The 27,379-nt window shown below is 39.3% G+C and overlaps 1 protein-coding gene across 1 annotated transcript in view; it reads left to right on the forward strand.

The window, feature by feature from the left end:
- The first annotated feature begins 22,399 nt into the window (after nucleotides 1–22,399).
- The window catches only part of LOC110167397 (CMP-N-acetylneuraminate-beta-galactosamide-alpha-2,3-sialyltransferase 1-like), a 55,251-nt gene continuing 50,271 nt past the window's right edge, over nucleotides 22,400–27,379 (forward strand). The window contains 2 exon segments of the mRNA XM_020932738.2: nucleotides 22,400–22,566; nucleotides 22,910–23,134. The gene's annotated coding sequence lies outside the window, so the exon portion shown is untranslated.

Genomic DNA, 27,379 nt, shown 5'->3' on the forward strand with positions numbered 1-27,379 from the left:
TATGTTATACCCTGGAATATTCTGGACAAAGCCATAGAATCTTCACTGAGACAAACAGGTAGTGGAATCTCTACTTGGGAAGTGCATCTTTAAACATTTGACTAAACTGTATTTTGTTTATGTAGCTGCACACCGTATTTTGAAATACAGTCACTGTGTCACTTGTATCCACCACATTCCTGTCCCTTCCACAAGTGGTCCTGCTGAGTGTTCTCGTCCCATTACCGCACATGTGATCATGTTGACACACAGGTCCACACACATTATGAGATGCAGCCATCAGCCTCTGCAGTCCTCAGCGCTAATACTATTAGCACAGCATGGCACTAGCGTGGCTAGCTTGAGTGAATCTGGTGCAAGGTAAGCACACATCAAATCACTGTCTCTGCAGCCACCACTGCATTTGTCATAGAGGTTCACAAGGTCACTAGTAAAAGTGCTTATGTATTTGCTGCATTTGTACATATAAATCTGAAGTCATACATATATATATATATATATATATATATATATATATATATATATATATATATATATATATATATATATATATATATATATATATATATATGTGTATGTATATATATATATATATATATATATATATATATATATATATATATATATATATATATATATATATATATATATGTATATAATGCAAATGTATAATGCAAAAATCACTGAATTAGGATTGTCCATGATTGAATATAACAAAGCTTTGTCTGTGTTTTTAAAAATGAGGTGTCGAGCCATCTCCTCATCTCCTCCTCTAAATGGAGTTTGAAATCTCATGATTAGTGACGCTACACTAAAGTGTTGCCCTTCTTCAGTAAGTGCAATGCATGTCACAATATCATGGTCTATTATTATAAAAAGGGATTTAACAGAGAACATAATCATAGTTTTTCAGTGTATAGTGATTCACAGCTGTCAGGACACATCTTGCTCAAACCACATCATTTTGTCCTTGGGCAAGACACTACAGAACATTTCATACATAACCATAATTGTGTCATTTTGTGCTGATGGAGGGGCTCTATAGATGCTGTATCACTGAGTCCAACTGGTAAGCAATGTGAAATGAATACTGAGAAATGAACAAACACTGACAAGCATGAGAAGAAAGAACACAAACACACACACATATATAGCAGTGGCACTGAATATATGCATGCTGTGAGTTCAGAGTTTTTTCCATAAATAAACTCGCCGACATGACTTTAGTATAGACAGTATAAACTTGAAACCCAAGGATTTAAAAACAAATAAGTTTGACTTTGCTTTGCTGCTACACAAAATGAAAGCTGCTACCTGCACTAATCCCACATTATGTTAAATGCTTCGGTGAAAAGCTTGTTCTTGTTTAGTTTGTGTTTGAATCGGATGAAAGCAGCTCAACAAAAGAGGTGCACTGTTTGTTCACCAGAGATATGTGTTCAACATAAGAAATAATAATGCAACAGGGCCTTTCATTGACACCATGCATTGTCTGTTTGTGTTACTGTTTATGTTTTGATTTTAAAAAGACCCTTTTTTAATACTCAAAAATGGTTCTTATTCCTATATAATTATTATGAATCCTCGAGGGATTTTCTGAAAGCTAAAGACGTGACACATTATTTTTCTAAATTTCAATGGTAACAATGGAGAAAAAAGTAAGAATCTTGGTTCAAAGACAGGTTTGGTTTGGAAAGCTCCACTCTCTTGACAGGCAGGTAGAGACAGAGCTGTCCATCAGAGCTAATTAGCCTTAGCGCTCAGCATCAGATGAATTGGACTTTGTGAGAGACTAGAATGAAAAGTAAGGTTTTTCTTTTGCAGACAGGCAGAAAGGGCTGGCTGTTAAAGCAGGGTGTATTTCAAGAAGTGATTGCCTTAGTACCAGTGTTTGCATGATATTATATGCTAATTCAGAATCAGAATTTATGGGCCCATGTTACACTGTTTTCCAGTCTATGGTATAATGTTGTTTCCTCATCAAAAATAAGTGCAAATGATTTTATTTAAAATAAATATCAATATACAATGTTACAATACAACAATACAATACTAAATAATTCTAAAGGGTGGTACTGTTCCAGGGATAAAATACATTTTCAATGGGAGAATAAGGCAGCCACCAAACCTCAAAAACTATGAAAAACATAAACATAATACACAGCACTGGCAAATATACTAACAAAAACACAACATGTTAATCCCATGATCTAAAAATGTTAAAATCCATGATTCTGTTTTCCTACCTCATTACAAGGAGTGAGATAGAACTACTATACATTTGTACCAGGCTGTGTACGCAGCTTTTCCAAACACAACAGTCCTAAAGGAACCAACACAAACACACATCCAGAGATGGTATATGGACTTAAAAAGTTTGGATTTTTACCTGTGATGCAACAATCTGGTCATTTCCAAACAGAGCATTTTTGATTGCTCAGAAAATACAAGTTTCAATTAATGGATTCATGAAACAAGCATAAATTAAGTAAAGGTGTATTTTTTAATGAGGGGGCAATGATTTAAAGCTCAACAAAGTCAGTTTTGCATAATATGTGTCTTTAATATAAAACACTCAATTTTGAATGGGATTTCATTTTGCAAACCATGTAAGGATCAAAAAAGCAAGTGACGGATTTAAAATTCAAATTAGACCCCATTTCTTTCTTTCTAATTTCAGCTCAGTCTTATTGTGAATTTGCAACTCATTCAAGTGTCATTTTTAATCCATTCCTCTACTCATTTTAAAACCATCTTGAGCTTCTTTGTAAACTGTGAGTGTGCTGCCTTTTCCGACGTTTGGGCCCTGTAGATAAAAAGACAAGACAGAAAACCTGCGTGCGTCGAAACAAAATGAAAAGGTCTCAAGCACGCTGAGAGGAGTGAAAGCTTCCTCTATGCTGCCTTGTCATGTTCGGCAAAAGAAGAGCTAAATTAAATGCTACCGTGACATTTGGCCTTAAAACATAAGCATGCTCTGGAAATTAAATGGTTCAAATTAGTAAGTACAGACACAATCACAGCCTTTGACATGAAAAGCTGCAGCGACGTTGTGTCAAATGTCAACTCAAATGCCAAATAGATGGTCCCAGTTGAAATGCGGGCCATACAACCTTTGTCTTAGCACTTAATGGAAGCAACAGTACATTAGCAGTCACAAGGATGCATTCAAACTCTATTATTTAGAGAGGCAGAAATAAAAAGAACTTGCCAGCTCCACAATCTGCATGTCAAGGTGCAAAAAGACTATGAGATGTTATGGCATTCAAGAAACAAAAGCTAATGTTACTGAAAACTTTTAAGATGGATTCAAATTTGCATTTCATTTGTGATTTTTTCCGTCTTGTGTTAATTGCAAATAGGCTGTCACATAGGTGTGACATGAAAAATGACAGATTAAAAAGACAGTTACACAAAACCTAATAGTAGCTCATCTGACGTATATGCACCAGGAAGTGGTCTATAGGTTAAAGATTTAATCTACAGAACAAATTCAATAATTATAATTTTCTTATTTCTCTAAAATCAACCTTTTCTGAAAACCTTTGAACATGCACATGTTTGATGTTCTGTGGCATGACAGTTGTATTTTGTAAGAAAAATTGTATTGTAATTGTTAAATTAAAAAGAATTGTTATTGTTGAGTAATTCATTTGAATTTTCGCACATGACTTGTGGTGAATGTCCAACGCGGTGACAGGAAAGGTCACACCGCAGTGCATAATAACATTTCTTACAAGGATCACGCCACAACGATGGTATATGATAAAGATATTTATTGACAAGGGATAGATGTGATGGCTGGGAGGAGTCTCTGGATGGGGGCTCTGTCTCAGGTGGACAACTCCTTTGTAGATGATGACAGACTGAAGGATGATCGAGAAACACAGGGTGGGAGGGAGGGGGTTCAGGGAGCGAAGACAGACGGTGTTGTTGGGATAGGCCTGTATAAATAGGGCTTCTGGGTAATTGAAGGTGTGGTTGAGCTGAGCTGTGGTTGGCTGGAGAGGAGCACGGGGAGGATGAGGCGTGGTCCTGCTCCTGAATTTCAATCAATCATATTCATTCCACTGTTTGTGAAAAGGCATCTTTATAAATGTTGAAGAATTGATTTGTTTTTTAAAATTATTTTGGGATTTTGTTACAAAAGCAAAAAGGCATTACACCCTCAAACATCAAGTACCCATCTACAGATGCAACAGAGTTTGGAGAGAGGAATGGGGCTGAAACTAAAACTGAAACTTTTATGCTGTGAGGCTAAATGCTAATTGACTTTCTAAAGACACGTTAATGCTTTTAACCGATGGCCCTGTACCCTACCCGATTTTTACGAAATTGTCACGTAAAATGTGATGCCAGCTGTGGTCCACTTTCTTTAAAACACTCTCAACCATGCTAATTCTTCATGGGAATTGCACATTTAATTACTTTCCGGAGGCAACGCTAACTCTAAATTCTGTACTTGGACAAAACAAATGTAACAAGTGACAAATCAGTGCATATCAAGTCATAAGTGTGCACGGTTTCATTAAAACATAGTTTGACCATAGACTATATAAAGAAGTGGATTAAGGGAGTGTGACGTTACCCATAGCATTCAGCTCCAGTCATATGAAGATCACTGGAGCTTTAGGGGCAAATTTGGACAAGTTTCTTATTTGGAATTCCGACTGCAAGTATCATAGCGACGAAAGAGCCAGTTAGGAGTGAGGGAAGGGGCACTTAGCAACTGTCAATCAAACCTGTTGCTAACGTTAGTGGGAGTGACCTCGGAGAAAGAAGCGCTTGACTTGTCTGTTATTAATATTTATATCTTGATTTACAAGCAAAATAGCAGGAAAAAGTCACCAAGTAAACTAAAATGACCACTAAAATGATAAGCCTGACAGTAGCAGTTACAGGGAGAAAGAAACAGTTTTTAATAGAAAGTGAATTAGAGCCACAGTTGCTGCTCACCTCCTATATGGAACGTGGTGGCTAGTGGGTTACCTATGTCCAGAGATATATACAGTTGATGAGTTTGACATAATATTTCTGCATTACAAGGATTAATATAGCACCAAGGTACTGAAAACATTTTTTTTGTGTACATTTGAAGCCACACACAACCATTTCCTATTTGAACTGTGTGAATTTCTACATCATATTACCAGAGAGACTGTGACAAAAGCAACATATATTTGATTCAGCTGGGCGTGCTGCTTTTGAATGCTAATGGCTCTTGTACACTGAGTGCTTTTAAAGGCATCCTCAGTCTTAATGCGCCCCTCCCAAGTGTATGTGACAAATGTACTTTGAAGTTCTGAGCAATCTGGCAAATAGCTGTTAGAGCTGGGGCACCACAGCCACAAATATTGAGGAATGATGAAAAACAAGAAATGAGCCACAAAGCAGTGGTCCCAGAGTCCCTATAGTTATTTTGAATCCACCAGGCGGTACTGTATACGCATATGTATCTGCGGTTTTGTTTCCCTATATCTTTCATAACATACTGGGTTCATTGGAAACATGTTTCACAATCTCGCCACAAGAGACTGTCACCTTATTTTATACTTTCGATTTTAGACTTACTGTTTTCTTAGGTATTTGATAAAACTACTGCATTGTGTTAAAGGTACTCTATGTAACTGTAAGGGTTTAGGTCTGTTATTGTTTTGCCTGGAATGAGTATGATGTTAAACTTATCCATATCTCCATGGAGACAAGCAGGTGCTGACCCCACTCTCTGTAAGAATTAAAGTTTTCAAGGTATTTTTGTGCAATAAAAACACCTGTAATTTAATAAATACAAGATAGATAGGTTTAATGCTATACACAGGAAAAGCAATAAGATATCTGTGGAGACAAGCAGGTGGCAGACCTCTTATCAGAAATGCTTAGTTTTTGCTTTATAAGAAAAAAACAACCTGTCACATTCCTGTCTAGGTCACACTCTTAAATGTACAGACTGGTCTCTTCCAAAACAGTATCCACATCTCCCACTAAGAAATACCAACTGAAGATAGAAGGCCTCTTCAAAACCACTCCCCAGAGTCTTGTAGTGCAGACCAGTCCTATTTTTGGTCTAGTGCCATAACAGCTGGACCTTTTCCATTTAGGATGCCTTTCATACAGATTACAAGCAAAAATATGTTGCCTTAAGATCAAATCAGAGAACACCCAGCCAGGACACAGTCAGGTTCAGCAGGCTAAACTAGGATAGAGGTTGTCAGAGAGAGTTAAATAATCATGCACATACCATCACACTATCTAGTCTCAGATGGTACTTAACATAGTCGGAGAGCAAAATCAAGTGGAAGTGGCTGAAAGGGCATCTGCATGTCCTGCCTGCCACAGGTCGGAAGTGCTCCAGTCTCATTAATATTTGAGTTCAGCAGTAGCAATATTTGTAAACCTTGAGTAGATTGTGAATCATTTTGGACTGCTGTTTGTATTCTTGATTAGAATGAAACCACATCACCTATCATAGTCCTGTTTACAGTGAATATAGAAGACAATTCCATGAACAAAAATATCACATAAAAGGTAATTACCTATTTTAAATTCAACTGACCTCGTTATCAAAGTCGTTTCAATGAGAGTTTACCTAGTGGACTAACTTTTTAAATATGAGCTGTACAGCCATAACTCTTGCAAACTGTTTCATAGAGAAAGTTTATTCATTGTGCGTTATAAATCTCTGACATTTGTGTTTCAACAAGCAATACAGTTAAAATAGTGACTAACTTTCGTTTAAGAGACAAGGTCATATTTTCAGTGTGTGTAAATTTATTAAGACAGTTAATCAGTGAAATAGAAATATTCTATAATATAAATAAATGCAAATATTCAGCATCAATTTACAGTATTTTACATGGGCTGAAATTAGTGAATGAAACTTTACAGGTATGTGGGGTCCAAATTAGTTTTTTTTAAAGAAGCAATATAGTCACAGCAGTTTTGGAGAGCCACAACTGCATAACAGCAACATTTTAGTATCTGTATAGAGTATACAAGTATAGTAGTATAGTAAGTATAGAAGTCTTCCAACCTTGGAACTAAAGACAAAACGAGGCATTCAGAACTTGAGCCATACAAGATTTATGATAATATTAATTTTGGTGAGATTAGTTTTTCTCAAAACAAAGCTATAACTCTGCAACATTCAAGTGAAAAAATCTAGGGCAATGTAGAGCTGTTATGTAAGTTAAACGTTGTTTTTTTTGTTTGTTTTTTTTTCATTATTTCTGCCGCATCAATAGTTTTGTAAATGTTACTGCGGTGCAAGTCACAATACAAATGCAGTGACATTTTATTTTCTCTTTTTTCGCTACAAATAAACCGACAGAGTTCTCGAAAACACCCTCAATCTCTGCTGAATACTCCTCATAAAATGTAAACTTTTCACTCAGTGTGGGAAATAAGCTAACATTGCCTGAGATGGCGACAGACAGGCTAGCTCTGAGGAGAAAACTTTCCAATTCCAACAAACTCATCTCCTTTGCCACTTCGAAGGACAAGGGTCACATTTCAACAACTCATGCAATGCTTTCAACAGAATGCCGTCCAATCCAGCATAACACCAGCATTGAGAAACATTTTTATTTTATTTTTTCCATTTAAGTTCTACAAAGTTTCCTTGATCTTTTGCTCTGCTCCACAATAGACAACACTTGCCAATCGATTTAGACTGCGACGGGCTAAGTGTCACGTCATGTCAATAACACAATTTACATCCACCATAAAATACATTGTCAGGGGGCGCCACTTTACTGATCGACCACATGGAGACTATAGGAACTGAAAGCAGGTAGACATCAGAAGGCGGTACAACAATTTTCTCAAGACACAAACCCGAGAATGTTGTTTTTTTTTCTTGCACTCAGCGAGATCCATTTCTGTAGATGCCCCGGTCCTTAAAAATGCTTTTGATTATACGGCATCAACAGCCATGTCCTCCCCCGAGACCTCCCTTTGAAACCATATTGTGCTCCAACTCTTTCGACTCATTTTGAACACTTAGTACTTTTGATTAAATCCCCAGTTCAGCTTGTCCTCCTATCCAGTCTACATGCCTAGCCTTTAATCTGCCTCCCGCTATCCCTGCAAGCATAATATAATTGGACAAAGATTTGAAATAACAGCATCTCCCTGTGGAACGGTGAATTGGTAATCGTCTGAGCCAAAGTACTCCAGAGTTTAGAGTTATCATGTGGAGTTGAAATGGCCGAAACATGAATTGCGGCGCTATTTTCGGTAGATTTTGCATAATCATATCCTAATTGTCACATCCTAACAGCCCCACAAAACAGAGGCAAGCCAATAAAACAATTAATTACATGACAAAGAGTGGAACATACTGATTATTGTTGTCATAAAAATCTTGGGTATATTGCTGTTCTAAAACTCGCTCAGAAATGTTTGGGCTTTGTCATCAAAAGTTTTCCTATGGATGCAGATGACAACAAACTTTTACGATTCATGGTAATTATGGATTTCTCTCCTTGGACACATTTTTATCACTGCTGTCACTTGATTTATTGGTTAATTTACCTGTACTGGAGGTAAAGCACAAAAAACGTATTCAAAATTCTAAGCTTGTTCTTCTAACGCCCTTTTTCTGTTTGTGCTGAAAATGCAATAAAGTTCAGTTCTAGGTTATACTTCGAGTGATGATATCCAACAAGACTTTGGCAGGTGGTCTACATTCTTATTATGTTTTTCTTTCTTTTTTTCCTTTTTACAGTACAGGTCTGCTATATATTTGGTCCTGAGAATAAATGTGTGTAAGTGTTATTTCAAGTTAAATATATATATTTTTACCACTTTTATATTATTTTCTCATACTATCAGTATAAAAGGAGTTATATACGGAGACAGCGAGTTCCAGCAGTTATCATTGTTATTTATGATAATGGTTGAAGCTATAAGCCTTATATAATACAACATTCCTCAAGTACACATTTTTACAGCAACCACTTAAGTGTTGGAGGAGTTATAAGGAATGTTTTGCCAAAGAATTTTAATTAAAAGATTAGTGTTATATTCTGCATTTATACTGTCAGTAAAACTGGCATCGAGTTGAACGATTAAACTACTCTGCCAATGCTCTGTTGAAAAAAAGCTTACACTTGCAGAGAAAACTAACTTGATTTTACAGTTGGGTATTTTGAAAAACAGAACTAGTTTAACTTACTTACCTTATGATTTCTGAGCATTCAAAGTTTATAAGCGCTGTTTCGCAAATTTCTGATGCCAGAGCAGAGTTGTTTTTTTTTGTTTGTTTACACTAAAAGCTATTTTACAATATCTGTACTGGAGCAAAACTCATTTTGCTCAGCTACATGGGCAAAATTGGGCACAGCCACTTTAAGATCTAGATTTAGAGGCCCAATATCTTACAGTTGACTGGGAAGGAGAACGATGCAGGTGGGAGGAGGTGAAAAGCCAGCACTTGGAGGGGAGCCATAAAGCGTGCTGGTCCATTTTTCCACAGGTGTAATTAGGAGCAGCATGGAACAACACCAAGGAGCGAGGATGAGAGCGGGACTTCACACCAAATAATGAAGGGCACAGAAAACGCTGAATCAACACCTCTATCATGGTCTGCGGGCACACCAACTCCAAATCCTTTGCATTTTAAGATGAGACAGTGTAGTTAGCAGAATGACCTTGGCTCTGGGAGGCAAGGGTAGTGCCGGAGGGCTGGAGTCTCACGCTGGGAGATATTGCTGTTTGGCGCACTGGTATTGCAGCTGAAACTCAGCAGGCATCGCTCAGTGTTAAAAAGAAGGAAAAGAAACATTCTGAAGGGAGTCTGAGGAACACACAGTCCACATTGTACACAACAGGTTATTTAATGTAATCATCAGTTTCCATCTGTCAGTTTCCAAGGTACTTTGTTAATAGTCTACTGTGATTTATGGTTAATTATTATTATGATGTCTGTGAAAATAAATCTATCTATACATTTCTCATATTATCAAATTTTTCAATTTTAAAGGTGCATGACATTTCATATCTATGGTAGGGCTATAGTGTTCACTTTTATTAGATTTCAATTTCATTACATTCAGGTCTAGATCCCGCGATTGTGATTTAAATTTGAGCTCTCTAGACCAATGCCTGTGGCTGTGAGACGTCATCAAAGAAACAGGAAATGACGGTGTTATTCGCTGGCGTACTACGAGCAAACTATGTGGAGTATCCCCCAAAAAAACAAACAGATAACTATTATGAACATATGCTTCTAGATGTGACATGTCAAGTCTGAGCTCATTTAAACCAAAAAAACAGGGACTAGATGTGTTTTGCCAACACACAGTCAAAACTGTGGCAAATTTTTGACCCAATAAGGCAGACTTCCTGTTCATCATAGAGGCATGCTCCAATTCATCTTTTGGATTGTTTCGCTGTTCTCTATCACTGTTCTGAATTTTGTTTGTCTGCATCAAACTGCCTGTCAGGGCTTGGGCCTAATAATAAGAATTATAATATTTTTTAGCAAAAACAATATATCCTTTAACATGGAAACAGCATATTATGCGTTTTTTGAAAGCTCTTGAAAGAGATTCTTCATGTCACCATGGGGTTGTCACGTTGGGGTCGCCAATTGACATCCATTGATTTCTATTCATTTTAGCAGTTATAAATATGGTCCATGCTGTCGACATGGGGGCTTGGATACAGTTGATGTCAGGAGTGTGTTTGGGAGACAGGTGCGCTTCGAGCTACTTTTGTCAACGTTGAGTCAATGGGCTTGACTATTTGTTAGCAATAACAAATATGCATGTTCCATGTCTTTGGCATAGGTTGCTACGACACTGCTGTTAATGCAGGGGTCGACCAAGGGACGAAGTTGACAATGAGTGTTTGGCCCATGCACTCATTGTTGCGAAAGCAACAGGCCCTACGCTACGTAGGGTCTCGGGCCTAATTTGCTACAGATTCATCCAGAAGCAGGCTCAGATGTCGCCCGGCCAAAGTCTGCGTCAGGTGCTGGGGAACTGCTGGTTACTTCAATATTCACAGTCCAAGCTGACACCCAAATAACTGTTAGCTCAGTGTTCCAACATCCACAAATTACAACTGCTATCAGAAGTAGAGACTGACAAGGTATAACACAAATGTTACGGCAAGGGCAGGGATGTAGTGGATATGGTATGCAGGGGTATGCCGTCCACACAGTTCTCCCAACGTGAGATATAAAATAATAACAAATATAAAATGGCCTACAACTTAAATGTCAAACTGGAGCTATAGGCAATGGTGAAAACAACCTGCATATGCTTATGACATTTCCAGTAGTATCCTATCCTCTCCTAGTTACCTGCAGCATGAGGGGACCAGGACTGAGCCCAGGACTGAACCAGGAGGACTAAACCAGGGCTGAGCCAGGACTAAAACAGGACTAAACCAAGACTAAACCAGGACTAAACCAGAAATGAGTGTTGGGACGGGCCTGGAGGCGTGCCTGCGTAGACTGTGGGGTGACCGCAGCTTAAAGAACTGGCGCAGAGTTTTGCATGGCTAAAGTGCAGCTGTCACCCGAATGCGTTTTGTGGACACCTTGCTCCGTGGGCCCTGTGGTTCTCTCTCTCACTCTCAAGTCCAAGTTCTGGTTTAGTCCTGGTTCAGTTCTGGGTGCATGTGTTGTAGCCTATGATTTATATTCTATAGGTTATTATGAATGACTTTAATATTAATAACATGATTCCACGTCATTTTGAAATGGCCTGGCGCCTTTATGTTCTGAAAATGTTCGTGATGATGTGACGAATCACGTACCCCCACTTAAAAAATCTCCACTAGACCACTGGGCAGGTCAGAGGGGAGTTAATACCAAATCCCCAACCAGAGATTGGGTACAAAGCCTCAATAAGTATCATGCTTAATGAGGGAGCAACTGACCTGAAAGATAAGATCATGGCCTGAATGAACACAAGGCAACCTCGATGCCAGTTACAGAGGCTAAGTAAAGTACCATCTGAACGTCTCTTAGAAGATGTTAATGCAGCACTGAGAGTGATCCCTACCACAGCCATCACTGAACCCAATGAGCTTATATACACTTCAGCAGCAGTGATCCTAGAGATGCTGGGCTATAAGAGCAACCATGGAAGCCTTGAGAAATACCCACCATGGAAAAGACAGTTAGAGACTAAAATCAAGGAAGCGTGGAGAGAAGTGAGCCAACTGTCAGAGGCCCAAAAAGGTGCAATGAAAAAGCAAGTACAACAGAGGTACAGCCAGATACCCATACATGCACTCGAAACTGCCAAACAAAGACTACAAGTCTCAGCCAGATGCCTAAAGAGGTACATGCAAGATAATGAAACCAGACAAATAAATCCAGAAGCTGGCTCAGATGTCGCCAAGCAAAACAAGGTCTGCGTCAGGTGTTGGAGCACCAGAGCACCTTGATGAAAAATTGACTACTGGAACAAGGCGGTAAGTTTTTTATCCCCCTTTTCTATAGGGTCATACAACAAGGAATATTAAAATCAATACAAGAACTGACTTAACAATCACAATTAAAGCTACAAACAAACAACCCTCACGGGCCGTGCTTTTCACTGGGCTGACCTGAAACTCCCCCCCAGGTGGCACTGACACACCACTAGTGTTATTGTGGCTTTGGGCTGTACTTGTCACTAAACACTCAAGTCAGCACACATTGGAGGTGCTGATGTGCTAGCATAGATAAATATGGGCACTTGGGGACATTGCCATACCAACACCATGCAAAATACAACTTTGCACCTCCTCTGACTTTTTGATCGGGGTGACCTGAAGAATCACTTGCCAAATTTCACATTCTTCAAACAAACTAATAAGTTGTTTTATCCCTTGAAATAACCCAAGGTAATTCTACAAAATGTCATAAATTTTTGAAAAAAGTAAAATTTTTACCCTCCATGCCAAATTTTGTGGTGCTCTCTAGGGGCCGATATCGCTCAATTTTTGTTTGTGTCACAATTAGTAGGTTTTGGATAGAAAGTTTTACAACTTTTACAACTAATTTGAGCCCAATCGGACATTATATGCAGAAACGGGAGCAAATTTTGACATTAGAAAATTGCAAAGAATCTGAATGGAATTTAGAATTTAGAAAGTACTCAGCATTTTGAAAATGTCAATCTAAGATGACCGATTTAAGGTTTGGCATGGGGCGTGGCGATCCATTAATTTTCTTCCGGCTATGTGGGTCTGCGTCGCGGCGGCAGCAGTCTGAGCAGGGACTCCCAGATTTCCTTCATCCCGGACACTTCCAGACCCTCCGGGGGGGACCCTCAGCCATTCCCAGGCCAGCCAAGATATATAATCTCTCCTTCCGGTGGGACATGCTCGAACACTTCCCGAGGGAGGGAGGTGTCTCTAAGGAAGCGCCCAGTCACTCTGCAGAGGAAACTAATTTCAATCGCTTGTATCCGCGAACTTGTCCTTTCGGTCATTACCCAAAGCTCATGACCATAGGTGAGGGTAGGAACGTAGATTGACCTGTAAAGAGCTTTGCCTGTTGGCTCAGCCCCCCTTCACCACAATGGTCCAATATAGCTACCGTATCACTGCTGATGCTACAACGATCCACCTGTCAATCTCACACTCCATCCTCCCCTTACTTGTGAACAAGATGCTGAAATACTTGAACTCCTCCACTTGAGGCAGGGACTCTCCACCTACCTTTTTCCGGTCAAGAACCATGGCCTCAGATTTGGGGAGCTGATCTTTATCCCAGCCATTCACACAGTGCATGCTGCAGGTCCTGTTTTGATGGAGCCATTAGGACAACATCATCTGCAAACAGCAGAGATGAGATCCTATGGTCCCCAAACCGGACCCCTGCCGGCCCTTGACTACATAAATACAATGAACAGAACTGGAGACAAAGGGCAGTCCTGACAGAGTCCAACATGCACTGGGAACAGATCTGACTTACTGCCAGTGTTCTGTCGATTTGAGCTACCCATTGATTTGAGCTACCTAGTGCTACTGCACATGCACAGTACCCCCAAGTGTTGTAACAGTTTAAATGACATTGATTTGAGCTCCCGAGGCAGAAGTGGAGTAACAACATTTTAAATGTATTGGTTTTATTGTATGTTTTGACCAGTTAAGCAACAGCATGTGCATGTTAGATTTGCAGCTGAATACCTATGTTAGATGATGGCATAGTTTGGATTTAGTTATCATTTTCATTACATTGTGTTTCATTTTGTTCCTGAAAACGTTGTAACTTTGTTTAGAAAGGCACTGTATAAATAAAATATATATATATTATAATAGGAAATTCACACTGTAGCCAATGATAATAGCATTAAATATTATTACTATTTAATATAAAGATTTCAGTGTTTCCAGTAATTTCTTTCTCTTATATAGTGAGCTACCTCTGCCCAAATTCATGTAAATGAGTGAATAATGGTGATTCTACATTGGGAGCATAATTCAATAGCTAAATTGGCCAGTATACGCTACCTTTAGTTGGAGCCCTATTTGAAGGCCTAATACGAAATGAAGTAAGCATATTCATATAAATGAGTTGAAATTGTACATAACTAAGGTATAAAGTATAATCACCATGTGCAAACAGCATCAAACCCACTGTCTCTAATCCAGAGAAATATGTTGTAAAACTAGGGAGGTTAGGGTTAGGCTTTATTGGATCTATACAATGGAAAAAGGTAAGGTCGCTTATTTCGTTTTCATCCCAGCCGTAGAACACCGGAACAGCTCTACACTCTCCATGGGGTGCTCGAGGGTTCATGGGAGTTTGCCCAACCAGTTCATGTGCTTTGTGGAGAAGGCATTCGACCGTGTCCCTTTTGGTGTCCTGTGAGGGATGCTCCAGGAATATGGGGTCCAGGGCCCTTTGCTAAGGGCCGTCCTGTTCCTGTATGACCTGAGCAGGAGAGGGCATGGCCATAATACTATTTTTTGTTTGTCTTCACATAATGAATGTGTGTACTGACTTTTGTGGCTCTACGACAGACTTTACGTCAGGGTGGCTCCTATAGGCACATTGTATTTTGACTTTTGCAGGTGGCACTGTCACTCCAGTTTTTTATGTCCAGTTATGGGGGGGGGGGCAAATTAGAGCTCAAAGAGCAGAAGATTTTTTGAGCAAAAACAATATATCTGTTAACTTAGGAACAGCATAATATAAATTTTTTTAAAGCTCTCGAGATTCCCCACATCACCTACACCCTGTCGGGGCTCGGGCCTAATTAAGCAAACACATTCACATTTTTATTTTTGCTGGACACTCAAAAATGTTTACAATAAAATGTCATCAGTTCGCACTCACAATCATATGGCAGAGTATGTTAACATTGTTGGCAAGGGGGATTAATTACGTGTCCTTCCCAAATACAACATTATTCACTGATGGTAGTGGGAACTGAACCATTAACATTCTGGTAAGTGGATTAATGCTTTGTCATAAGTGATTCCTCTCAATGACAGCAACAAAACAAAGGTATGTTTATTCAGTTATTCCATTCATGTTGCCTACTTCATAACTCGAGGTGTAAAAGCAGTTCAAGAGCTCACTTCAAAATCTTATACCATCAAATATTATCTTTGAACAAAAAGCTAAACAAAAACAACAACCAAAGCAGAATCATTTTCATTTACTGAATTTCTCTCCGGGCAGAGTTAACTCACATGAGGAATCCCCAAATCAAAGCCTTGGCTTCTCTGCCATTTGTAGTCGCAAAATAAAACTGAAATTAAAACACTGAGTCAAATTCACTGTAGTACCTCTCTCAAATTCACTTCAGACTGATTGGTATAAAAAATGGAACTCATTGAAAAGGTGCAAATCCTGACTAACTTTGAAACTGCAAAATCTATCTGGCATTCATCGTTAATTGAACATCTCCAGGCAAGCATTTGGAGAGAATTGTTAATGTTCACAGTATCGATTGGGCTATACGCCGCCTTCACAGGAACATTGGCAGTGCTGCGCAAATCCAATCTTGTCCCTTCTTTTTTTCTAATTACGTGCTGACATTATCCCCTGTATTAAAATTTCATGACCCCAGGACAAGAGCTCTTTCCATTGAAAAGTAAATGCGCACGGCTTGTCAATTCAACAACCAACTCAGCTTCCAAAAGTTTAAGCAAAATGCCAACTTTACATATAAGGAGGTCAGGACGGAATCTTCTCAACATGTCAATGACAAAATATGAAAGATAATAATAAAAAAAAAAAAAAAAGGTAAATCCATAAATTAAACATGAACACTTTGCTACGTACAAGCATGTGTAGATTTTTAAGTCATTTCTTATCTTTTGTGATCTGCGGAATATGGCCTAAATGTAATAGGAGAAAAAGTACTCATTTATAGCATGTAAGGTCTTGAAAAAAGTGATTTTGTTCTGAGAGTTCTGAGAGAATGTTCTAAGGGTGAATTATCTTGCCCAGGGTTGCTTAAATTATCTCTTCCAAAGGAGTGTTTATCAGCCACTGTCTTAACTCCCTATCTGGATATTTCAACATGTTGGTGTACTTTTTAAATGAAATATTAAAACGTTTAAATACAAATGTCTTTTCATTCATCAGTAGCTGAAGTTGTGTGTTCTTAAACAGACAGACGTAGTGAGAGTGCTCCATTATAATGTGGCAGGGGATTTCTTCTTAAGAGCATTTTTCTTTTTGTTGTATTTTTCAAGGTTGTAAATTCAATGTGGTCACCATGATTTGAATACTAAAAACTTTGACATAGCTTTTTGAAGGTGTACATTTCAAATTTGGATTCTGTTCACCATTGAAATATTAAACATATTTGTACAGTTACAAACATCACAAAATCCCTCCAGGTTTTCGGGTCCTGCTGTAGGTTGCACCATACCATCATACTGCCAAAAGTCAGAAGACAAAAACAAAACATTTGAAGGCTCAGGTCTCAGGCTCAGCTCAAAGTGTGCTGGCTCTGACACTGGCCCCTACCCGCTGCACAACGCACTCTGCACACACTCCCTGCCAGCTCTCATCATTCCACTCTGTATGTTCAGCTGCTCCGTCAAGTCCCAATACAGCCAAGTGCCCACCCATCTGTTGAACCTAAGACTGCATGCAAATCGCTACCACATGAGGGAAATGTTCTTTCAAATCAACACTTATCTGAATGCAAGCAGTGGGCTTTGGGTGTCTTTTGGGCTTATAGAGCTCTGGGGCTTTCTGTACAAAGACAGACAGTGCTACAGTGGTTCAAATGATGATCTTTCCCACATACTCGGCCTTGATTAAACATACCACGGATTCACACTACAAAGCTTTATTTGATCACCAAAGTAATTTTTTTTTTACTAATTAGGACATTGAAAACATATTATAAGCACTATTTCCAGTTCATGCATTAAGAGTGCACTATGTAACTTCTCTGGAATAAGGTTTGTCACCAGCATGTCTCCATAGAGATGCTGCCCTGCCTGAATGTTTAACAGTATGGCATTAATCTTACTAGCTCCATGAGATAGACGTGTGTATGTGTGGTGACTGATATTAAATGGGACTAGGTGTACGTATTGATTGAGTGGATGAATGATTACCTTACATATTAGTACATTGGATTTTATTGGCATGTACGCCAATTATGACATCAACCTCTCCAGGGACTGAAGGTGGAAAAGAACTATTTTGCTATAACCTGCGAGAGGGTTAAGACAAACACATTACCTCTTTCTATAGGTCAGTGTTTTTATGTGCATTGTTTCTATTTTATTTTTTTCAAGGAGTTACAACAAAAACAGCTGTAACTGAACAAATGTACATTAAATGAAGAGCCATACTATGGAACATTCCAGGCAAAGCAATAGCTCTGTAGACAAGCAAGCAGGAAACCCCCACCAAGTAAGCATCCTGGAGGAATTAAAATGTGGGGAACTTTTTAAAGCGTAGTATCTCCCAATTCCATCTGCAAATAAATTTTATATTAATAATGAGGTTATACGCCTATAACAGGTTTTAATCTGAGTCATATAAGACTATAAAACATTTTGTCCTTAGCAACCTATACTTAAACATTCATTGACTGATATGTGAGTCTGGAAAGCAATAGTACAATATTGGAAATTAAATTGAGTATACTAATAAATTAAATTTTGAGAAAATACAAGGCACACTGCCAGTGATATTTTTTCAGAGATATTAATGGCATAAATTAAAGTGGAAGCACTTTTGCAGCAGACACTCTTACACTGAACTAATTTCCAGTAGAAGCCACAGAAAACAAACTATGTGGGCAATGGTCTGAATTTATTTTGCAGAAACACAAAAGAAAAACCATCTGGGCTGGCGCTTTGCAGTTCATTTCAGTTACCATAACATTGCTTATTTTCATGCAGTCAGCAAACGGTCCTGACCTTAACTGCAAGTATGAATTGTCGCCATAGAAATGTACACAAGGGTTTTACATGATAGAAGATAGCACAAGAAATGTGCAAGGCTTTGTCATTTTTCTCCCAATACAGAACCATTATAATTTCCTATGTCAAACTAATGTGGCCTGGAATATTATCAGTGCTATGAATAGATAATAGTGGTGGTGATGTCAGTTTTCATTGAGCTGTTACCTTCATACAAAGCCGTGGTTGGTTCTCTGGCAGCCTCAGGGGGCAACGTAAACAGTCACCTAGCCGAGGGCATACATCTCTGCAGCAGGTTGGAATGCTGCAGGCTACGATGGCTTTGTGAACTCTTTGCTTTAGGTCTCACACTCAGGTTAGCTCCCTTATCCTATTAGCTTGCAGGATATGTCAGACTTAGGGCAATAAGCTAAAGAGATCCTGTAAGAACATTTAAAACAGTGAGTGACGTGCATGTCAGAATGTGGAAGTATAGGTTCAGCCCACTGAAAGGCATTTGAAAACCTAAGCAGGCCTACACATTTTACTGATGATTGCTTTAATTATTATTTATTATTTTATTTAGATAGCCAATCATTTGTGATGATGTCAGATTATTGGGGGGAAGCAGTAGGCCTAAGCTACTTTATATTTTTATTACCCACATTAGATGTGTTGGTAGTGAATGAGAAACATCCCAAAGAAAAGTCAAAGCATGCATTAGCAATGTAAATGGATTTATATCACAACTATAAATCAATGACTGTGAATAAAAATATTAATTAAAGTGATTTTACAGCAGATTAATAGAAGCCTAGTGGTTAGGCTGTGTTTTTGGTAGTGTCTTACCTATAGCGACCTATAGCTGACTCAACTGAAGCAAGCAACTGAAGGAGCTTGAGACACAAGAGAATTTGACCACTGGCCTAAAAGACTTAGGTCTATATCACTGTGAAATGTTCCCATGGATCAAATAGTCATGTCCTCAAAAGGCTATACAGATTCTTTAGTGCTTTCTAGGAAATTTGTTAGGAATAATTTTTGTTCAGCTATCTGGGTCCTATTTTTGCTATTAGATAGATTGGAATATCATGTATTTGTCTCATAGCTGTGATTATATCCCTTATCTTCACATGACCTCAGTACAATAATGAACTACAGCAGGGGCTATACAAAATAACTAAGCATAATAATTATTTACCCTAAAAATTTCCATACATTTTAGGTGTGAGCCAAAAGTTGTAATGAAGCACAATGTTTAGATATGTGTAAATGTTGCAAATAATAAGAAAACTCTCAAATTCCCCAATCAACTTATTTACATCGGTGGAAGATCCTTTGTTAGGGCTGACAGGTCTCTCCCCGGGCTGCATATGCTGACTCTCCTCCAGGTGTTGTCCTCAGAGGCATTTGCATCGCATTTGGAGGAGGCTGCTATTTAGGATGATTGAGAAAGGTTTTTTAGACTCAACATCTGGGTTCAGCGTGCCAGAAATGTAGTTATCAAAATCATTGTTCTCCTTTTCTCCATGTACACTGAGAAGTGCTTTGGATCTTGTCTTCATTCTATGACTGTGCACTGCATGCTTCCTTTTCCTTTTCACGATTATCCCTGTGTGGTGTTGTTGTCTGAAGTCCAGCTCTGGGTAACAGAGGATAAGATGGATGTGGATGTGGATAAAATGAAGCAGCGTTCATCAGCTGTGGAAACTGGAGATCTTCCTCCTCCTCTTGTCTACCGCAAAACTTTGGCAATTTTTTTGTTTGAGCAATTTCAAATTATTTTATCTGCAGAGGTAGAAAGGTAGTGGAGCAATAGCAGCTACACCCTGTGTTAGCCTTTTACAATTAGGAGAAATTAGAGTGAGAGAGCAGAGGAATCATGTTTGCTGTGTTCTTGTCAAGCTGGTTTTATTGATGCTCTTTCTACGGCCCAATATGGCATCAACTATAGTTTGTAATTGTCCATCCTGGGATTTTTGAATTTCTTTTAGAGCCTGGATTGCTTGAGTTTGGTTCTTGATAGCCCTTGGGAGTGGGTCAGTGGTTTCTGTGTGTGGCTGTAACTGTACTTTCAGTTCCTCTAGAGCGGGATAAGTTGTCAAGTCCAGCTGTCCTCCCTTGATTTGTGATGCTGTTGTGAGGAAACGAGTGGTGCCCACATATGATGCCGGTGAAGTCTGAAGCGGCAGTATTTCTTGGATGGGATACAGTGGTGGAGGTGCTAGGGTGGGAGGAGCCTTTTGTGAAGTGTGCCACATGTTGTTCTGGAGGTGGGAGTGGGAAGGATGGCAGTGTGGTTACGGAAAAACTCCACTGTGCTTCTTCACTGATGGTATCATGTCCTTATTCCAGGTAACAATGGTACTTGCTTCAAGGGCTTCCTCTTCAGCTTTCTTCACTATCCCTCTTGAGAATTTTGGTTTGCCTTTAGCCTCGCATTTTGATTTAGCATTTTGAAATGTGTTTTCATAGGATTACTTAATTTCTCTCAAATGTGCATCACTTGGCAGAGGACGGAGTTTACCTTTGTATATCCATTCTGCATCTTGCTATGCTTTCCAAAAACAAGAAAGTTGTTTCAGTGATGGCTTGGTTGAATTTTTAATCCTGCTCAAGGCAGGTGTGGAATTGGCCCAGATTTGTAAAGGTGACAATAGTTAACCTAGAGTTGGAATTTAATAGGTCAGCCATGATAGCGTCTTCTTGTGTTGTATGTGTCAGTGGTCTACTCCAGCCATTGACTAATTTGTGTGGTTTCAAATAAAAGATTGGCTTATTTATTGTATGTGCAGTCTTGCACTGATGAGAATGTTACTAAACACTGAAAACAGATCTTTTATGTTCAACTGAATTGGCTCTGGTTATTTACAGTCTATTAATTATAATTCTTAGTTATCTTATTTTCCAGATTATTTTAAAATTGGTTAAAACTATTGCAATTAAAACAATTGCAACTAAGACCCCAGCCCTTTGGGACAATGGGTGGAAATTAGCCTTAAGCTACGATCCGAAGTGTTTACATTCACGTTGTGTCATGTTGGTCCACTAACATGCTCTGTCCCAATCAAATAAATAAATCAATAAATCAATAGATAACTATGTCTCTCGGCTGGCCTGGGAACGCCGGAGGACCTGGAGGACGTGTCTGGGGTGAAGGAAGTTTGGGAGTCCCTGGTTAGACCGCTGCCCCCGTGACCCGGCCCCGGATAAGCGGAAGAAAATGGATGGATGGAATAAATCAATAGATAACTAACAAAATAAATAATAAAGTTGTCAATGCCATATTTTTCAGGACAAACAATGTTTCTTGGCTTTCGCACAGACAGATAACAGAGGTAATTGCTACAGATGAAATATTATATATTATTACTATACTAGTTTTATCAGTGTCTAACCCTCCTCATCCCTATTAGTAGTTCTTGTGCTATTATTAAATTGGATTTGTTTTTGTCTCACAGCTGTGATCATAGCCCTTATCTTCACATGACCTCAGTACAATAAGGAACTACAGCCGTGGTTATACAAAATAGTTACGCATATAGTTATTTATCCTAACACTCAGATAAATTATTCTTATTATATGGAAAAGGTCTAACCTTCCATAGGTCTCCTCCTGCCCCACTTACAAACTGTCTCTTTAATGAACCGTGCTCATCGGTGTTTAATAAAACATTTCCATGTAGACGATGTTAATGCAGTCCATAAATGAATATGAGGGGCTATAGGACTTCATTGTTCATTTCTATAATAGTCTGGGGGCTATTCGCAGCACCTGGACATGCATGCTTAACAAACCCTGAAGTGGGAGTGAGTGAGTGAGTGTGTGTGTGTGTGTGTGTGTGTAGAGTGAAGATGCTGAGGGGCGTACCGGGGAGAGAGCGGTGCCCCTCGTGTCCAGGCTGCGCTCGGGAATCCAAACGCCTTCCCCAGCCCAGAGACAACAGAGCGCCACAACTCGAGCTTCTGCCAACTTGTCCTCCTCGTGCGCCGCTGTCCTCGTGCGCGGCGGGAGGCGGGGACGGTCCTCGCGCCGCTTTTCATCCGTCCGAACGATCGAGACGCGCGCGGAGAGGAGGAGACACGCGGCGCGCAGGAGATGCCGGGGCTTTAAATTGGACTAGTCACATCGCACATCGTTACTTTCATTCAGCGCAGCCACTGCTTCTGCTCCTGCTTCTGCTGTGGAGAGACGGAACAGCGGGACTTGTGAGTTTCTCCCCGAGTTTTTTTTAGGTGAGTATCGGATAACAACGTGCTTTTGAGCCTTGTATGCTAACTTTAGTGCGAGCTCGTATGCTAATTATAGCTTTAATCTCAGCGCATGTTATTGGACAGAGCATGCCCACCACGGTATTGCATTAGCGTGGCGACAGCGGCTTTTAACGCTAATGTCAGTCCATATTCCTCATGAACACACAGTTTGACACGTTTGGTAGGTCGAGTAGTTTTATTATCGTCGTATAACGTGTTGTTCAAATTGTTGAGAGAGAAAGTAGCGCGGTTCGCAGTCTGGTCTGGTCAGCGGTCCCATGCGGAGTAAAAGCAATTCTTTTTTGTGTTCTTTTTTTCTTTTCAGAAGGCTGGCTGGTTTTGATTTCTGGGTTTCTTATAGAGTGGGGGCTGGTGTACACTGCAGAACTGTGACTTCAAAAAAAAAAAAAAAAAAAAGAATAAAAAAACGTGTGCAGAGGTGGACCAGGCTCGGGCAACTGTTGAACGCAGAGCAGATGTGCAGGCAGAGGCGAAATAAATCACAACCTGGATGTGCCTACTCCCACTGAATATCCTGAAAACAACTCTGGTGAGTGCATCAAATATGAAATCTAATACCAGTCTATGCAATGCCTTAAAATTAATTACAGCCATCCCACTGTCAGTGTAATATCCTTGAGTGAATAAACACTGCTGCTTATTGCTTATGGGTTTTGAAATGATCCCCTCTGTTGTGCATTTCCAATGACATGTCACCTCATCCACTAATGAAGGTGTTTCCGGCGGACTACTTAATTTCCACTGAAACATCTTTATCGTTATAAATAATAAGCAAGCAGAACACATTAAGCTGTTCTCATCTGATCCTCTATCAGAGTTGATGGCATGACCTTGTGGGACAGCGCTGCAGTATTTAGGGATGAGATGAGATTGGGGCATCTATCAGGGAAACCAATTGCACGTGGAAGTTTGTCATTTGTTACAGTAAAAGGCGCAGGGAGCCATTTAAAGAGTAATGATCATGATGTGCTCTTCAGTCAGTCTAGTTGTGGATATTCTCACATTTAATGTACACACCATGTAAGCTATGGGGGATATTAACAAAAATGAATAGCTCCAATGTCGATATTTAGAAGATGTTATGTCAATCCAACAGAAATGTCAAATTACCCACAAAAGTATAGAAATTTACAACATACAGTATGTATTTGATTTTTTCTCAAAAAATGTCATCAGGTGTTTATGCAGACTAACTAAACTAAACCATTTAAGCAATATGTTCCTTAATTTATGTCAGAATTTCAGATGGAGAGCAGGGCCTAGGCCTGTCACGATAACACATTAGCTCAGTATATTTCTGAGCTAAATATAGACTCTAAACAATAATACTGTACTGTATTGCAACCAATCCATAAAACAGAATTGTCCTCCAAAATGTACAATATTGTTAAAAACATGGGCTGCAATGCATAAAATGACAGCATGTAATACTTTAGTAATTGTATTGTTTTAGTTCATAATTCAATCTTCGACAGCTAAAATCTTAAAATAAAATCTGCAGGAAAAAAAATCCCACTAATCCAAAGAAAAAAGTACTCACAATAAATATTGACTCCCAAAAGTTATTGTTCCATGCGACATATATATTGAATGATCAGTCGATATAGTAATTATTGCAACAGGCCTAGCAGGGGCTAATGTAACTACTGAAGATTTACTGTTGAAAGGAATAACAAAATGTTCAATGGTATCATTATTTGTTAGGAATTGGCTCCTCAAACTTGCCACATTAATCTTATTGTGTAAATTTCTTCAGATGACCTCAATCATGTCTTTGGGATTGAATAATGACACCACATTTTGACACTTTTTGTTTATTTATGCCAGCTTAGTGGATTTCAAACTTTGTGCCAGTTTCTGTGGATAGGTCCAGTACCGAAACATTAGCCTTAAACCAGGACAACAAATCTGGAGTCAGACCCTCCTGGTCAGTTTTAAACTGTAGACATTATATGTTGTGATGTGACATGAATGCTGCCTATAGCAAGAGTAATTTTGAAAGCCATTTACTATTCAAGATCTTGCTATACATTTCCATTAAAGACCTGTGCTTGGTCTAAAGAAAAAAAAAATGGAACAGTGGAATATAGGGTAGAAGCATTGAGTCACTATGAATCATGGAGGGTTTCAGCAGCTGTCAGCCAGATGAAGAAAAAGTCAGAGTCTAACAAAACTAGGCTATATGCTCAACTTCAAAGCATATACTTACTATACACATGAACATCCAGTGCATCCAAAGTTTACAGTTTTTAATGATCCTTCTCCCTGCTAAAAGATCTTCCCAGCCAGATATTTCCTCTGGTCTTCAGCTGCTGTGGCTTGGGTTAAGTCAGTGCAGGCTTGACAGTAATCAGTTATTCAGCTCTGGTATTCAGAGCTGCAGACAGAGGGATGGCCGTGTCTCACCACAAAGTAAATCGGACCCTGTAAAAGCAAAACTTTACCACTAGCACTGGAGCTATAGTGTAAAACCACAAATGTTTCCATCGCTTGAGAGGTGGTCTGCTGCATGTTTGTTTCACTAATGGTAGGTATGTCTTGTTCTGACCCCATCTCAGCTCCTCTCTCTTCTTCTTTAGCCGTCCCCGTGGCTTTTGATTTGCCCTCTGTTTCCACTTAACTCAGCTGGATGTTTTCCAAGTAACACCTCAGCACACTTTTTTTATGGGCAGTTGGAGACTTCTTATAGACACGGCACACATGGAGAATGCATGGGGCCTGACAGGGAATGTATGGACGCATTCCTAGTTTTATTGTAAGCTATAGTTCTGCCACTTATTCAGGAGGATTTCTAAATCGGAATTTCAAGATAACACAATAGAGCTGATGTTCCGTGATTGCTGTAGTAATCTGTCCCCAGTGCAATCAGCAAAGTAGAGATTGCGCATCACTCTCCCAATTAGCTATGTCAAATTACAGCATGGCTTTTTATCCACCAGTGCTCGTTTGATAATGTTTATTGGCAGGTGTCTACAGAGGAGAGGCGGAAGAAGTGAATCCACAGCTGGTGCGTTTCAACAGGGACAGATGCATTATGTACAACTCTACTGTAGTGTGCAGCAGATGGCTACTTCCACTGACGCCAGGCTCTGCTACTTGCCCATATATCTCCATATTGCATCCACAGAAGTATCATATAATTTTCATTTGATGGACATGTTTGCTTAGCTGCACTTTTCTTCTTCGTTACCTACTCCTTCTATCCGTCCTTCCCATTTTTGCTCCAATCTATTACACTGTGCATGAATGGCATTTCCTTTAGTCTCCATTGTAAAGCTTCAATCAAGTGAGTTTCTTCTCATAGAAAGGTACGCAATGAGTGACCTTGTCTTAAAAAGCTTTCATTCTTTACAAAGTCAAACTCTGCACTTTTGCTTTATGCCTGGCATAGACAATGAAGTACTTTCACTTTGTAATGCTTTGCCTTAGATTACCTCTCGCACCCAGGTACCACTTGGCTCAAGAGAAGACAAATAAGCAAAGTGATTTTGTCATTGGGCTCGACATGCATCCTTTATCTGGGTTTATTTGAAGGAAAGGCTAATTGTTATGCCTCAGAGGTCCATTGTTAATTAGAAGTTATCTCGGTCTGCTCTCGCATGGTCACTCCTCTAATTGGCAGTCAGCGCCGCGCACCACCTGGCCTAGCCTTTAACTCACCAGGTGCTCGCAGCCAAACCGCAAGCCTTGGCATTATGTGGGTATGAGCGTTTAATGGAAGGAGGACAGAGAGAGACAGGGAGGAATAGGAGAGGAGAAAAAACTATCTCATCTGCTGTCATTTTGTAATTAAATGCAAAAAATAATGACTACTTACCATATCACTTGAACTTTTGGTACCACATAATCAGATCATCATTATCAGATCATTATTACAAACAATGGCATATTTCAAACACACACTGCACTGCCTGGTTGATCTCAGCTGCTGTGGTTTGCAGCAGCACAGGAAATGTACCAGAAAGCTGTAATTAAAGTTGACACCAGTGCTGTCCATGGCACAGACTACAAAACTGAAAAAAACATGGGAACATATAGATTCAAGGCTGCTCTCCTTGGAATGTTTTTGTAAAGGAACTTAAACTTAAACTTTTGACATGGAACATTACAGAATACAAATGAAGCAGGTAGAGCCTTGCCATTCACCTTTGTGCTTAGTTTAGGCTGGTTGCTGGTTCAAATAAGATCTATGAAACTATAGACCGGTTTGCATTGAAACATGTTTTCGTGTTTGCCTCAGCTCTTGCTGAGAGGATAGAGAAGAATAGATGAGTATATTTTGTGGAGAAATATTATGTTAGAATCATTTTATACACCAACAATAAAAAAATAAAATAACCCAAAAAATAAATGGAAACCTGCATGGACAAAATTATACAATCAATGACGACATGAAATCAATTTCATTATGCACATCTTGAACTGAATAGTGGTTTCAATAATTAGTATATTTTTTCCTAGCAGCTAATAGAACTTTTGTCACTGAAAATACCAAGGATGAGGTGGTGTAATGAAACAAAGATACCTGCTTGGTTAAATTCACGCTCAGGTGGAGTCCAATTAGCCAAAATCTTGATATTATTCTACGGAGAAAGGTGTTGTATTGGTCTCAGAGCATGGAGATGGAAGCTTGATGGCCTTTCAAAGCAGCAGACAGGTGCCCTGTTCAAGACAAACAAACCTCTGATAAAATGTGCCGTACATCACTGTGCTCTGGAGAACAAAAGACCTTTGTCTTTACATGGCACAAAGTCAATGGGGATGCTTTGTGTTG

This window comes from Boleophthalmus pectinirostris, unplaced genomic scaffold (genome assembly GCF_026225935.1).
Source record: "Boleophthalmus pectinirostris isolate CB_2022bp ecotype Guang Dong unplaced genomic scaffold, ASM2622593v1 HiC_scaffold_21, whole genome shotgun sequence".
In the NCBI taxonomy this organism is placed as follows: domain Eukaryota; kingdom Metazoa; phylum Chordata; class Actinopteri; order Gobiiformes; family Gobiidae; genus Boleophthalmus; species Boleophthalmus pectinirostris.